Genomic DNA, 16,824 nt, shown 5'->3' with positions numbered 1-16,824 from the left:
AACTGAAACCCAATAATAATAGGAGGAAAAAGTTTCTGATTGTTGGTTGTATCCCTTCTATCTCTTAACCTCTTTCTATTTATGTGTATCTATTTGTATGTATTTCAGCTCTCCTTTCCAAACTCCTTACAGTGTGTTTTTCTTTTACAGCCCTCGAGGTCCAGTGTATATCCTCTTCTTCTCTAATTCTGTATCTCCTAATTCTGTCTCTCCCCCTCCATTCTGTCTATCTTTTATCTCCCAGGTCCTCCTCATTTTATAAGCCTCAACACTATCTCTTTTAACAGCCTGTTTTCAAAATGTCACAGTACCCCTCCCATGTGTCTTTTACCTTTTCAGATCCCAATTAGTTATTTAAGTATATAACCTCCATCAACATTCCCTGGCAGACTTACTTTTAAAAGGTTTAATACTTTTTAAACTTAAAGCAAGGTATGGGCAGTAGAATATGTCTGACAGCATATGCTGTCAACACATTTTAAAATTAAAAGCCCTTTTATGAAGGAAACAGGCTGTGCACAAAGCACATGAGGTGCACAAGTGCACATGCCACCAACTCAGATTTCAGTTACAGACCAAGCCTTAGGTTTCTGAAATCATATTCACGACTATAAGTAACAGGACTTGGTTTTTAATTGATTCAGGCAAATGTTCAACAGAAGCAAGTTGATTTGTTATTGTTCGGGCAGTTGAAACTAATTGACGACACATGTCGACTCGACTATATTGGCATTAACATACACAAACGTAGCCAAATCAGACATTCAAAAGCATGGGACACATGACTCGACTTATACTGATTAAGCAGGATTATACTTTGAGGAATCAGTAAGTCAGTACAAATTTGGAATACAACCAATAGACATGTCTTATCAGAATAGGAGGGGTTCAAACAAAACACAGTGGTTCAGGCAAAGTGGTCAATCAGAAGGTGGTAAATTTAAAGACACAAATTGAAACAAAACATGACCAGATATTTAAAACAAATCACACGGACTAAAACAAAAAGAAAAGAAAACAAGACTCACCTCAAATCTTTTTAAGGAACAAATCAGAAAAATCCACTGGTGTTTGAACAGACCTTCTTTAAGGTTGAATGGACTTTTAAACGAAGTGTTTCTCGGATGAGAAACACCTCGATTAAGGTCTATTAGACCTTAATCTCTTCGTTTTGAACAAAACACGGAACATGCATAGGGAAAACTAGAGTTCAAAAACTTAGATCTGGGATTCGTGTTTCCCTGGTTAGATTCGGACCAAACCAAGTATGGTTTGGTCACGAGGAGGGTCCGGGGAGTGTCTGGTATGAAACTGGGGTTGGTTGGGTTAGATCGAGTTTTGACTCGAATCTTCAAATGAAGATTCGAGGACCTAGGGGATGATTCGAACCAAACTGTTAACAGGTCTATGTTCAGGGTGGTGAGGGGGTTCTATGGTGTTCAAGTGGACGTCACCGGCGTTCAGGCCGCCGGGTTTCTGGTGAAGGTGTGCAGGGGCGGCTAGGGTTTGAAGGGGATGGGTTCGGTGAAGACGAAGGCAGGGGTGTTAGCTAGGGGGGCAGGGTATGGTGAAGGGCTTATATAGTTAGTGGGTGGGTGAACCTCGACCGTTAGATCAATCTAGATCTACGGTCTGGATCTGAAGGCTTAAATGGAACGGTGTCGTTTTGAGGGTTTGGGTTCGGTCCGGGTGAGACGGGTCGGGTTTGTTAGTGGGTACGGGGTGTGAGATCTTGGCCGTTGGATCAGTTTGGTTTGAATGGTTGAGATGGATCGGCCTTGAAACGACGTAGTTTTGGTGTTAAACTACGTCGTTTTGTGTCCTGGGGGTGGGCTGTTCGGACTGGGGGTTTGGGCTGTTCAATTGGGCTCCAGATTTTGAAATGGGCACGGCCCAAATTCATTTTATAACAAATTTTGTCTTCTTTTTCTTTATTTCTAATTTCCTAAATACACAAACTAATTAAATAAAACCAAGCACCACTAATTAACACTTAACATATTTATTTCACGCGGATAAAATGTTAAAAGTAGGCAAAATTAAAGACGGCAACAAATCAGGACAAAAGAAAAAAAATGCGTATTTTTGTAATTTTCCATCTAACAAACGGGTCATGGTTTAAATTACGCATGACACATACATTTTTAATTCTTTTGGAGCGATTGTCGCGTAAAACAAAAATCACGTGCTCACAAACTTTATATGCCTTTATTTGAGGATTTGAAGGTTGAGTTGTGACCGAAATTGAGTAATTTTGGTATGGTTGGGCTCGTGGTTGAATGGATATTCGAATTTTGTTAATTTTATCGGATTCCGAGATGTGGACCCGGGGTTGACTTTTTGGTTTGTCTTTTTGACTTTTCTTAAAGAACCAAACTTTATCATATGAAATTGATTCCTATGGGTTGTGTTGATTATATTGAGTTGTTTTGGCTAGATTCAAGTCATTTGGAGGCCGATTATCGAGGTATGGGATTGTTGGAGTATAAATTTGCACGGTTTAAGGTAAGTAACATTTCTAAACTTGGTTTTGAGGGTATGAATCCCTGAATTATGTGTTATGTGATTGGTGTTGAGGTGACGCACATGCTAGGTGACGGGTGTGTGGGCGTGCACCATAGAAATTGTGACTCGGTCGATTTCGTGGGACTACGTAGTCATATAATCTTGTTATTATTCACATATTCTCCATGTGTTCGAGCAATTGAGCTGTGATTCATTTTAGAAATCATGCTTAAGCTATGTGCCGATATTTTGGGATCCGCAGGATAGTTTTGCTGTTGAATTAATTGTTTAAATTTACAATTATGTATTCAGTCACATCTATCATTTGCATATCATATCTTAGTCTTTGTTGTCATTGATTGTTATATCATATTATCATTGTTTGGGTTGATTGTCATGAGCTTTATGAATCTGAGAGACTGGAGAGATTGATGACTGAGTGAGGTCGAGGGCCTGATTGTGAGTGATATTTATGGGATTGGGCTAAAAACTGCAGCATGCTTTATTGATTCATGCCATGATTGACTTATATTAGCGCTTGGGCAGGATCCGCCTCTGGAGTCTGACATACCAATAGTGAGAGCAAGTACCTACTGAGTGCATGTGCCTAGCGCCGAGCACGAGTGCCGAATGATTGAGAGTGTTGAGTGTTTAGGAGTACTGAGTTACTGGGAGTACTTAGTGACTGGATGTACTGAGTGACTGGGAGTTCTAAGTGACTGGGGGTACTGAGTGATTGAGCATGCTGAGTGAGATTAAATACATCGAGAGTATGCATATGACTTTGTTGTTGTATTGCATTATAGTTAGCATGCATAATTGACATCTAGATATAGAGATGTAACATTTCTCATAATAGTCACAATTGACATATTTTATCTACATTGAACTGTTAAACTTGAAAGCATGTCTATATTTTTTGTACCATTAAAATTTGCATTTTGAACTGCACCTGTCTAAGCTCGTCACTACTTTCAGCCCAAGGTTATTCTTATTACTTATTGAGTACATTGGGTCGATTGTACTCATACTATACTCTGCACTTTGCGTGTAGATCTAGGTACTCTTAGGCACGACGATTGCTAGCTTTGGAGCTTTATCTATTTGGAGATTATTGAGGTAGCTACCTTGGCATCCACAGACCTCGACTCTCCTTCTTTTCAGTTTATTTGCACTGTTCTATATTTGTAGAAAGTTATTTTCAGCAGTTAGACTGTATTTTCATATACATGCTTATGTACCTAGTGACGCTTATATTTTGGGAGATTTTGTATTGAGTCGTGATATTTTATTATCCGTTATTTATGAGATTTTCACTATTTAAGCTTATTTCAGTACATTTTAAATTTAAAGATGTGTGGTTATTGTGAATTGTCGGCTTGCCTAGTATTGCAATGGGAGCCATCATGACATATGAGATATTGGATCGTAACAATGATAATTGGTGATGTGACATGTATATTGATATATCGGCATAGAGATGTATTTTTCTCATGTTAATTGATAAATGAAAATTCTTATCTGGTGTTGTGAAATAGAAATACAGTTCTTTTGATAAACTCATATTTAGTTGATTTCAGTTGTTACACTCCATATTTTCGTACATGAAGGTACTCCATCAATAAATTGACGAAAGCTCGGAAAATGAGATATTACATCCCGCATTTTTCGTACGTTAAAGTTTCGTCGTAAGTTAATCAACGAAAGTTTGGGAATGTGATTATTTTGAGATTATAAGCATTATGCTATTTCAAACAAGTGATGAGTAAATTTGTGAAGGTAAGAGGGTAAGCAAATTGAAGAAAATAAATTTCATCGAAGTTTGACATTTTGGGATGAAATACGACCCGAGCTAAAATATTCGATATTTATGGACTAGTACCATACAAATACCACATGGCCATAATAGTAAGGTGTATAAAGTGTATTAAAAGTGAGTAGTATTTTAAGTAAATTGAGATAATTCTTAATTGTGTGGATAATTGGGGTAATTAATAATTTTTGGTGGGACATTAGCTAATTAATTAAAATCTTTGAGATAAAGATTAACGTGGCATCTTTTCCTTAAACAAGTTGTGACTCTTACATTTGGTAAATATGTGGCATGAGTCCAAAATGAACCTTGGATAAGGATAGTCATGGTGGCAGCAATTCAATCAAGGAAATATAAGAGTTGTTCCATTTCCTTTCATTGACTTTTTGGAGGATAATATTTCAATCTCTTACGAAAGAGATCTAACAAAGCTTAAATGTTACTTTCTTATTTCTTAAGAGAAGTTTCAGCAAGCATAGAAACGTTATCAATTCAAATCACGAACATAGCACGTTAATTCATTTTCCAAATAGCATCGTTGTTGCTAAGTTCTTAAGGAAAAGTTTTAGCCAAGATTTTCTTTGCATAGCAACGTGATTGCTTCGAGGTTTTCATACGACTTGCTTCGTATTTTGTCGCAATTAACATGTGTTAGAGAATTGTCAAGAAAATTGACTCAGGTATGTTAAGGCTATCCCTTCTTTCTTTTGGCATGATCTATATGACACAAATGAAACGAGCAAATGCACAATTTTCATAAATGACTCTATTAATAGAAATGATAGAGATGCTTATGTTCTTGATTCTCCATGTGTCATATTATTCTATCATCTGTTCATGGGTCTCAGAAAAATACCTAAGTTGAAAAAGTTTACTTCATGATATTATTCAAAGACACAATGGTCTTATGACACTCTAAGAGATTTTATTGACGTACTTCTCATGCATTGCATTCATGTACATCGACCCATGACCAGATGATGTTATATATGCGTATATATGTATATTATATGTATATGGGATATGGAAAAAAGTTACGGTGTTATATACGCACCACCACCTGATCAGCAGGTATACGTTGATGATTTGCCCACAGTGGCCGAGGTGATATGATGGGATGCCTCCAGAGGCTTGATGGTGTTATGAACACATGTACCTATGCACGACATGATATTTATATGCATATGCATGGCATTATATATATTAAGTATTCACAGAGTCATTCAGATTTACATATTGAGTCATTTACTCCATGTTTCTCTCATGTTCATTATTTACTAATTTTCATTTCTTACATACTCGATACATTATCGTAATGACGTCCCTTTTGACCGGGGACGCTGAGTTTCATGCCCGCAGATAGACAGGTTGAGAGCCCTCCAAGTAGGCTATCAGCTCAGTGAAAGATGTTGGTGTGCTCCATTTGCTTCGGAGTTGCTTGTTTGGTTCGTATGATTTAGATGTGTATTGTTTGGTATGGCGGGACTCTGTCCCGACCTTTATGAAAATTTTGTATTCTTAGAGGCTTGTAGACAGATGTCATGTACGAAAAAGATTGTATGGCCTTGTCGGCCTATGTTTAGTGTACGAGTGGTTATTTTGGCCTTATAGGTCGTATGCCTTATGTATAAGTTGGTATCACATGTTGTATTATACTTATCTCACGGTTGCCTTCCGGTTCAGTTATCTATAATAGTATGACATGAAAAGATACGTTATATTGGTACTCAATTGAGTAAGGTACCGGGTGCCCGTCGCGGCCCATCCAGGCTCGGGGCATGACAAAAGTGGTATCAGAGCAGTTCTGTCCTAGGGAGTCTACAAGCCGTGTCTAATAGAGTCTTATTTATGGGTGTGTCATGCACCACACTTATAAGCAGGAGGCTACATGGAATTTAGGAGTGTCACTCTTTCTTCTTACTCTAGATCGTGGGGTAGAGCTCAATGTAAGAACTCAATTTCCTAAAACTCTACCTTATTCGTAATACGACGATGCCTACATTCAGAAAGACAGTCAGTAAGAGATATAGCTATGGAATGTTGAGTTAGAGGAACTCGATTTTTCATCTTGCTTATAATGAGTAAATGTGAGGTCTTCAGCAGATCATGCATGTACTAAAAGGTGTAAGGTTCTTGATAAGGAGCTTTAAGGAAAGAATACTTATCCACTCTTATGGCAAAATAGGAATCACATAATCGGAAGTTAGACAAGTTTCAGCAAGTAAAAGAAGGAAGATGAAGAAGGGTACGAGGTACACAGTTAATAAAGATTATCATTATTTACCATTTAGGAAAGGACATATAAGCATTTTGAGTTACCTTTTATAGTAACAAATGTACTTACAATCAGCTACACCTATCTTAGTCATGCCCTATGGGAGCTAACGGATATGGTTTTAGAGAAGGACGGGTTATCAGGATCCGGATGGTGTTAGAATAACCCATAATAGGGAATGGATTGGTAAAGTTAGTTGACATTCCCGAAGGATAGTGTAAATATGGTAGTGGATCTCCTTGTGAGACACCTAGATGGTGCACTCTAAAATAGTACAGCTAGCTATGAGTGTTACAAAAATAGGCACTGGAAGCCTCGAAAGGATAAATGTTATCTTAGTATAACTCCCGTCCCTAGTAGAGAAATAATGCTAGGCGACTCAAGGAGCCAGTGGATGGAGAAAAGGGGAGCTAAAAACAAAAGAATATATTGTTGAAGTTTTCAGAAAAAAGTGATAGACAGAAATATTAGCAGGATATAAGAAGAGAGATAATGAAGCATTAAGAGTAAGATGTGATACATGGATGACAACGGTAGGTCAAAAAGATGACAGTATTACAGAGTCTATAGTCAAGTAAAGGAAAAAGACGAGAGGTGGCAGACCTTGAGATAACAAAATAATATAGGCCATAAAGTCATATCTTCACTTCAAGAAATAAGATCGTGATTACAACGCAACTGCTGGAAGAAAAAGTTAGACCCTAGAATAATAGAAATTAGTATGGGTTGGTGAACAAGATAAAAAACGTGAATTAGGGACTGAGTGATTGGATAATACTCGGCATCATGAGAGTTTCAGATTTCGTTCCGGCGATAATAGAATGGACAACAGAAGAAGATTCATGAGAAATTTAGAGAATGGTCATCCAGAAAGACGCTTCCTAGGAAGTGATATGAGCAAAGTTAAGCTTAAGGGACTATGTGTGCCAATTACACTAAGTTCCACTCTCGCGAATAAGGAATTTTGTTATCCTTGGTACAGAAGGATTACCGCAAGGCAAGTAAGGGTCATCGATAATGTGAAAAGACGCCAAAGATGAAGAGGAAAAACATCTATAATGTGAAAGGTCATCACTGCTCCAAGTCTTAGTACTCCCTAAAGGGGGGAATATGAAATGATAAAGGATGCGATAAAATGAAAAAGGAATGAGATTGCACTTACTCGAAGCCTACAGATATGTTATGATACCAGAGCATTATGCAAACACGACGTAAAAGAGAGGAAGTAAGGGTTCCTGCCCGAGATATTATTGATTAATAAGGAGCTAGTGCGAGACGTAAGTTAAGACAAAGAAAATAACCCAAGAAAGATTACGCGGAATATTGATATGGGAATGGGCCAACAAGTAGTTAGTAGTTGATTCAGAAAGAGCCTAGCTATGGCTAGACAAGAAGCTATAGACAAATCAGCAGCTCATGCAAGATAAATGTAGTAAACCCCGACATGGAAAATTTAGTCTCATAGTTAATATCATTATAATACTTGAGATATATTCAAATAGGAGCCGGGGTAGTTAAAGGTACTGTATGAGTGTTACGGGGATAAAAGAAAGTATCACTGGGAAAGCAGTCAAAATATCAGTTCAGAAGCAACCCTACAAGCGCAGGGGCATGGAGGTAAGCAACTACGAATGATTATAGACAAGGGAGGACATCAAAAAAGTCCGTAATAAGCTCACAGCTTTATGAGAGACAATAGTTCTCCCTAAGTACTACAACGAAAGACTAGCTGAGGAAATAAGGAAGAAGGCTTCAACCTAAGCACATCGACCTAAAGAGGAAATGGTCATGTAAAAAAAACAGTCTCACAACAACATTGGAAGCACTCTAAAGGAAAGTGGCACCTACCATGGCTAATGAACGGGAAGTAAAATTAAAAGTAATATTCGAGATCATATGAGTTGTATGAAAACTCTGGTATATGTGGGCACTTAGATAAGATAAGTATGGACGCAACAAGGGCAGAAAGACCAGGAAAAGTAATGAAAGAAAGCTAAGATGGAATGAAAGAAATTATTCGATCAATGATCCAGAGTATTACGTTATGAACTCACTTAAGGGTTTGGAGTTTTATACAGGCAGCATATACATCTATAGAAGATTTTGGTATATGTTAAAAGAAAGAATTGAGCCCAGGTCTTAGACAAAAGACTAAATTATTAAAGAATTGTATCATGCATATTCCTCAGAGCCCATGAAAGGCTAAACAGAATAACTAATACCATGAACCATAGATCAGGAGATAACTTAAGCCGACATAAAGGTCGATCAGAAGAAGGAGGAAACTAAAGAATTACATCAACGAAGTAAATCAGGAATCCGATTATTAGACCCAGAAGTTATAGGAACCATGATCTAGAACATAGCAGAATCACTCTTAATACTAGAGGTGCAAGAGAGATAGCACAACAACTATATTCTACAACGTCTCTACGATAAAGCTAGTTAGAAGAAGTACCAGCCTCATAAGAAGTGAGTATGGAGCATGCACTAGAGGTGCAAGTATTACAAGAGAGCTTTAAGTTGTAGATGTGAATTATACCTATGTGGAAGGGGGGTTATGAAAGAGATAAAAGATATGATGTGAGATTTTAATGTAAGTAAGGTAAAAGTGAACAAAGTACGGGATACTCAGGTGCAGAAGGTTGTGAATAATCCATCCTTCAGATAGAGGGCTAGAAGTGCTGGGATTCAGTATCCAGGAATGATAGTGGTGTCACTAGTGACATATCTTCTAGACTATGGTTTCTAGGCAAGAAAAGGTCTAGTTAAGAGAGTAAAGAAGAGTTAGAGACGATGTGATGTCTCGCTTGATGTTACATAATAACATAAGAAAATTTATGGTGCAAGCAAGTTAAAGGAAGGTTGCGAGAAAGTATAAATAGATATGCGCCGGTCGCAAGTTAAAGTATGGTAGAGCGACAATGTTTTAGGAAGACAGGAGTAAGGATAAGAAAAGGTGAGTGAAAAGGTGATAAGAATGGATAAGTCCTCGGGATTAAGCCCATGAAAACAAGAGAGATGATGGTTTCTCTAAGTTATAGAAAGCTCAGTATAGCCTGAATGAACTCAAAAAAGTCTAAGACTAGTAGCATTTAGAAGAGATGGAATGCTGCCTTGGTAGTGGAATAAGGGTGTAATTGTGATAGATAAAAGATGACGTTTGGTCCTTCAATTGAGTAATGATTTGAAGAAAAAAAGGGATTTCAATAATTGCACGAGATCAGAATACCCCATATGATGAATCACATTAGGATGCTATGAAATACAATTATTTAAGTATAGTATCGTCCCTAGGTGGATAAGGCAAATCACTTTAAATATTCCTCGATGTGACGTAAGCCCTAGTGATAATGTATTACGTAAGAGGTTTTAAGTTATCAGTGATAGATTATAGATCAATATTGAGGTGAATCAACAATAGATGGATAAAAGTTACAGTGTGGGATAAAATTAGGCATGAACAGTAATGAGGAAGCATTAAAGGACTTAAATTTATATATATAGGATAAGTAACAAGAGTAACCTGGAGTTTGGTAGCAGAACTTGGTAACAATAAACTGAAGTAAGATTTATGGTATTATATGACCTACTTAGATATAGTAAAGCCATAGACGCCCAGAGGGATAGCTTGCCATAATTCTTTATATGTTCATAAAATAATGCCTAGATATTGGCTAAAAGCTGGAGGAATAAAGAGGGAAGAGTTGCATAGGTGCACATGCAAGGACAAAGTTGTATAGACTGCATGATAGAAGGTAGCAATAGTTACGAGATTGGAAGAATTCCGACCACAAGTTGTGGTGTGAGAGAGGCCTAAAGGGGGGAATGTCCTGGCCTTTGAATTTATTCACATAATAGTTGCCTAGATGGCAAGGAGATTATTAAAGTATTCGCAAGATCTATAGGTTATGAGAATGATAAGTGCATCAGTCAACATTTAAGGACGAATGTTCCAAAGGGGGGAATGATGTTACACCCCATGTTTTCGTACGTGAAAATACGCCATAAGTCAATTGACGTAAGCTCAGAAATGAGATTCTCTTTGAAATTATATAAAGTGATCTAATGATACATTCGTATTTCCATTCAGCATACAAATGACTAGGTTGAGGACGAATGCACTTAAACGCGACAAAGGAGATTTTGGACAAATAAAAATGAGCTACTTGCCTACCCGACATGCCTGCTTCACCAACTTACTTTTCGTCCTACTTGCTTGAGATACTCGACACATGTCTAAATTATTTAATGAGGATGAGACGCATGTTTCAAAATAGAAAAAGAACCAACATGAATCACCTACTTGATTAAGTAGGTGACAAGTAGGTGCATCACCTACTTAAGAGTTTGTGGACCAAACTTAAAGGGAAAGGAAAAAGATAGAGATGGGAAGCCCAACCCATCTGCCCAAGCCCATTAGTAGGGCCATATATACATAGATATTTCACTCAAGATCTCTCTCAAACACCTCATAATTTATTCTGGTTGGGTTGAGTTCACTCAAGATTTCACTCTTGAGGCAACAAGATACGTTATGTCATGTTGGGTCGTTCTATGTCGAGTATTCCCTCATAATTTATTCTAGTTATTTCATGACAGCCTTTCTGGCTCATTACCTACGATAGTATGACACGAAAGATACGTTATGTTGGTACTCGATTGAGTAAGGCACTGGATGCCCATCGCGCTCCATCGGTTTGGGTCGTGACAACCACAAACCATCTCGATCCGTCTAGCAATCTCTACGACCCTCTGGAAAGAAATATCATCTCCGGTCTCCTTGGCCATCTGTACCCTAATACTAAAAGTAAGTCCATTAATGAATATCCTCCCTCTCTCCCTCTCAGTAGGGAGTAAGATAACTGCATGGCAAGCTAGGTCCACAAATCGGGTCTTATAAAGGACAACAGTCATGCTACCCTGCTGAAGGCGCTCAAATTGCCTACGGTACTCCTTTCTCAAAGTGAAAGAAATAAACTTCCCAAGAAACAACTGCAAAAACTGATCCTAAGTGTGTGGCGGTGAACTAGTTGGTCTACTCCGCACATGATCCTGTCACCATCTCTTGGATGAACCAGGCATTTGAAACACTACAAAGTATACTCCATTAGACTCAAACAATACCCATGTTGCTCAACACCTCGTAGCAGCTGTCCAAATAATCCTATGGGTCCACAGAAGGTGCAACATTGAAGTGAATAGGGAAGAGCTTTGTGAACTTATCCAACCTCATCAATCCCCTAGAAGACATTGCGGGCCTGTCCCTTGGTCTGTGTAGCAACAACAGGCTGAACTACCCCTAATTGACAAAACTGCTAGAGTCTAATGTATGGGAGTTATCTGCTCTAGAGTGTGAGTAGGGGGAGTCTATGCTCCTCTCCCAACCTGAGAGAGAGTTGGTGCCACCGAAAGTGCACCAATCTGGGCCACACTCTTCATAAGGCCCACTAAACGGACTAGATCTTCCTAAAGCATGGGAGTGGCTATAAATCCCTCCGGGACCTGAGCGGGTATGATTGGTGCAGTCTGAGCCGGGATCTCATCCTCATGATCAATCGGAGGCTCCACTGTGGGTGCTGCTGCAGGTGCTCTAGGCTAAGATCTGCCTCAGCATCTAGCTCGACCTTAACCTCATCCTCTACCCCTGGTAGTGGCTACAATAGGGGGCTTTGGCTCCTGCTCGGCTGTAGATGTTATGCGTGTTCTCGCCATCTGCGAGAGAACAAGAATTTAATGATTCAAACATCAATGATAGAATAAAATCGCACGATAGGGAAATAAAGAAGTGAAATTTTCCTAAAACTCCATAACCTCTAGAATATAAGTATAGATGTCTCTATACCGATCTTCCAGACTCTACTAAGCTTGCTGATGACTTGTGAGACCTAAGCAACCTAGTGTTATGTTACCAACTTGTCACGACCTGAAATTTTCAACCTCGAGGTCGTGATGGTGCCTAACGTCCACTTGTTAGGCAATCCAACATTAGTTCAACAATTTAATAATTAAACAATTCAAAACAGAATAATAATAGTGATTAATGATGATTAAAGCTGAAATACATGAAATAAACCCATAACATAACGTGGTCTAACTCAACCCCAGAAGTCTGGTGTCACAAGTACATGAGCAACTAGAAGTCTACAAGTATAGTTTGACGTAAATACAATACTTCGATAAGATAAACAGTAAAGATTGGAAATGGTAGGAGACTTCAAGGTCTGTGAACGCCATCAGCTCTACCTCAAGTCTCCGAAGCAATATGATCTAAGAAGACGCACCTCTAAGCACCACTGGGACCAATACTAGTATCTGCACAAGAAGTGCAGAAGTGTATCATGAGTATAATTGACCCAATATACTCCGTAAGTGTCAAGCCTAACCTTGATGAGGAAGAGATGAGGCTATGACAAGACACCTATGGGAAAAAAAACCAGTACAAACATGTATATATAAAGCAGAAAAATAACAAGTAGAAACGGTAAAATATTAATTTGGACGTGGACATGCGAAAGGGAAAAATATCGTAAAAATGGCAAGTACGAAATTACAGAATCACACCTTCCCAAATAAGCAACAATATAACCAAATAAATCACAAATCTAAAAATCGAGTAAAGTAATGACATAAAGATGGAACGACATCACCCTTTGTGCTTTTACTCTCGTAATGTGATATCATAAAAAACGACACGACATCACCTTTCGTGCTTTACTCTCAACATCTCTTGATATATGATAATGAATATAAATAAGGCACTGCAATACCCATTATGCTTTTCACTCTACCTCACCAATCAACAATACAAGGCGGGACATTTCAATTAATTTATAGTGCCATGATATCAAATTCATCTTTCAAAAATTTCCAACATCTTCAAAATAAACAATAAATATGAGACGAATAATTACAAGTAATAACCTAACCTAAGCATGGAGAACAAAATCGAATAAACAACTTAGAGCAAAGAAACAATTCCTATCTGCTTTAACCCAATAACAACGCATATGTACTCGTCACCTTATATATACGTTATTCTCACACATAATTCATGTAAAAAATAAACCAACAAGTCCTAATCCCTCAATCAAGGTTAAGCACGATACTTACCCCACTCCGCAACCAAATCAATGCTCAACTACGGCTTTTCCTCTAGAATTAGCCTCCAAACCAATCAAATTTAACCAAATATAGTTCAAATAATTCAAAATAGGCTATAGAAACTACCCACGCGTGAAAAAGATTCAATCTTTAATGATTTCAGAAAAAGTCAACAAAAGTCAACTCCAATCCCGCTTGGTCAAAACCAGAGATTTGGACCAAAATCCAATTATCCAATTGCAAGGCGGGAAACAATTTCAATTCATTTATAGTGCCATGATATCAAACTCGGCTTTCAAAAATTCCGAATATCTTCAAAATAAACAATAAATATGAGACAAATAATTAAAAAGTAGTAATCTAACCTAAGCATGGAGAACAAAGTCAAATAAACAACTTAGAACAAAGAAACAATTCCCATCCCGCATGCTTTAACCCGATAACAACGCATATGTACTAGTTACCTCATATATACGTTATTCCCACACATAATTCACGTAGCAAATAAACCAACAAGTCCTAATCCTTCAAGTCAAGGTTAACCACGACACTTACCCCATTCCGTAACCAAATCAATGCTTAACTGCGGATTTTCCTCTAAAATTAGCCTTCAAACCAATCAAATCTAACCAAATATTGTTCAAATAATTCAAATAGGCTTTAGAAACTACCCACGAGAGAAAAAGATTCAATCTTTACTGATTTTAGAAAAGTAAACAAAAGCCAACCCCGGTCTCGCTTGGTCAAAACCCGAGACTCGGACCAAAACCCAATTGCCCATTCACCTGAGCCTGGTTATGTGATTAGTTTTGAAATCTCACCTCAATTTGAGGTCTAAATCTCAATTTCTCAAAATCTCCAATTTCTACCTAAATCCCTAATTTCTACAGTAAAAAAGTATAGATTAAAGGTTAAAATCAATGGATGTTTATGAAAATATAATAAAATAAGTTAAAATTTACTAACCTATGAAGTTGGGATGAAAAATCTCTTCAAAATCTCCTCTAGGACGAGCTCAAATTTAAAATAGTAAAAGTTAAAAGAATCCCGATTTAGAGTGTTTAAATCACTGGACGTTAGGTGCTCTTCGCGTTCGCGAAGCACCTAACGCGATCGCAATGCATAACAACCAAGAAGGCCATCGCGTTTGCAAGCCCCTCCACGTTCGCATAGGCTTGCTCCCACATGCCTTCGCATTCGCGACCCAGCACCCGCGTTCACGTAGAGTAACCACCTGCCTCCCCCAGAATCCCCTAAACCTTCGCGTTCGCGTGAGGACGGTCGCGTTCACGAAGGGTAAGTCTTTCACTACTTCGCATTCGCGAAGAAGAACTCCACCCTAACCCCAGTTTCCCCTTTGCAATCGCGAGAGTAGCTTCTCGCGATACTCTCGCGATCGCGAAGCACAATACGCCATCAACAATAGTAAAAAACCAGAAATATTTTAAGTTCAAAATGGTCCATAGCCTATCCGGATCTGACCTGAGTCCCTTGGGCTCCAAACCAAACATGCACACAAGTGTAATAACATCATACGAACTTGCTCGCGTGATCAAAACGCCAAAGTAAGACCTAGAACTATGAATCGAACATCAAAATATGTGAAATTTTCAAAGAAACTCAAGAACTTCCAAATTCACAACCGAGCGTCTAAATCCTATTAAATGAACTTCTATTTGCACCAATTTTGCAGACAAGTTTCAAATAACAAAAATAACCTTTACCATATTCTAGAACCGAAATCCGAATCGGGCAGCCATAAAGTCAACCTACGGTCAAATCTAGAAAATATTTAAACTTTTAAGTTACTAGCTTTCGACAAATCAAGTTAGGGACTTCCAAATTCAATTCCAGACATATGCTCAAGTTCAAAATTACAATACGAACCCACAGGGATCGTCAAGATATCGATCTGGGGTCGTTTACACAAAATATTGAACGTAGTCAACTCAAGTTATTTTTAAAACCAAAAATTATGTTTTCTTCAAATTTTCACATAAAATCTTTCCGGAAAAAGACACGAATTGTGCACGCAAATCGAAAATACTAAATGGAGCTAATAGAGATCTCGAAATACGGATATAAGGGCTAGATAAGTGATAACATGGGACAAGTTTAAGTAGCCGTATATATATTATGCCTTTAAATAAAGAAAAATAATGTATAAAGCTGAATAGTTAGAGTGATTTGCACTTTCATGAAAGGTCTTGAGGTGAAAATATGAAAAGAAAAGGAATCCATATTAGCATTTAATACTTTGTTCTCCTTATCCAAAAATATCATGAGGTTAAAAAAGTAAAATAAAGAATTTTCTGGTAGAACATTTTTCACGTTACAAGTTAGGTAATATGCGTATCAGTTATCAAATATCCTTCCAACAACAATACTAATAATAAGGAATATAAACGTGAAACCTTTGCCAATTCACGTTGCCACTCACAAACCAATCTTTTCCTTTCTCTCACTGCTAAATTCGATAACTTAGGTTAGAAAAAGGTTTAAAAGAAGTACGATTTGTTTTTCATCTTAAAGAACGGTATGGTTTTTTAAAAAAAAAATTAAGTGAAACACTTTTACGCATATAAATCATTATCCAAATACGATTTTCAATAGTTAGACCTTGGAATAAAGGAAGTGAATTATAAATCTATTGAATTCTTTAGAGCTTGTGCCACATTTTCCTACATAATAAAGTTTGCCAAGAAAATCTCTAAGAATATTCCTTGAAGTGAGCTTAAAGTTGGATTTGATGAATACTGCTTCGTACATATTTATTCCCTGTTTTGTGCATTTCCTACCCAAAACAATGACAATACCCCCACTTGGAATTTTATCTACTTGTTTCAAGAAATATTACTTATATTATAAACAACCATATAAATTTAAGAATATATATTGCTAGTGTTAATTAGGACCTTATTAAATTGGTATCAATTATTTTCCTATCAAACCCTTGCTTTTCTTTTTTCATTTTACTTACGAGAACCGAATAATTAGTAATATTCCTAAGAGATTAAGTTTGGTAAGTAACCAATAAATTACTTTAAAGTATCTAAACTAGTTCTCTTTTTAGGTGCTTTACATGTGTGTAATCCAAAATGCTGTTTTCCCTCTTAGTGATTCCGAA

The sequence above is a fragment of the Nicotiana tabacum genome, chromosome 18 (genome assembly GCF_000715075.1).
Source record: "Nicotiana tabacum cultivar K326 chromosome 18, ASM71507v2, whole genome shotgun sequence".
Lineage (NCBI taxonomy): Eukaryota > Viridiplantae > Streptophyta > Magnoliopsida > Solanales > Solanaceae > Nicotiana > Nicotiana tabacum.
Note: the sequence above shows the minus strand (reverse complement) of the source record.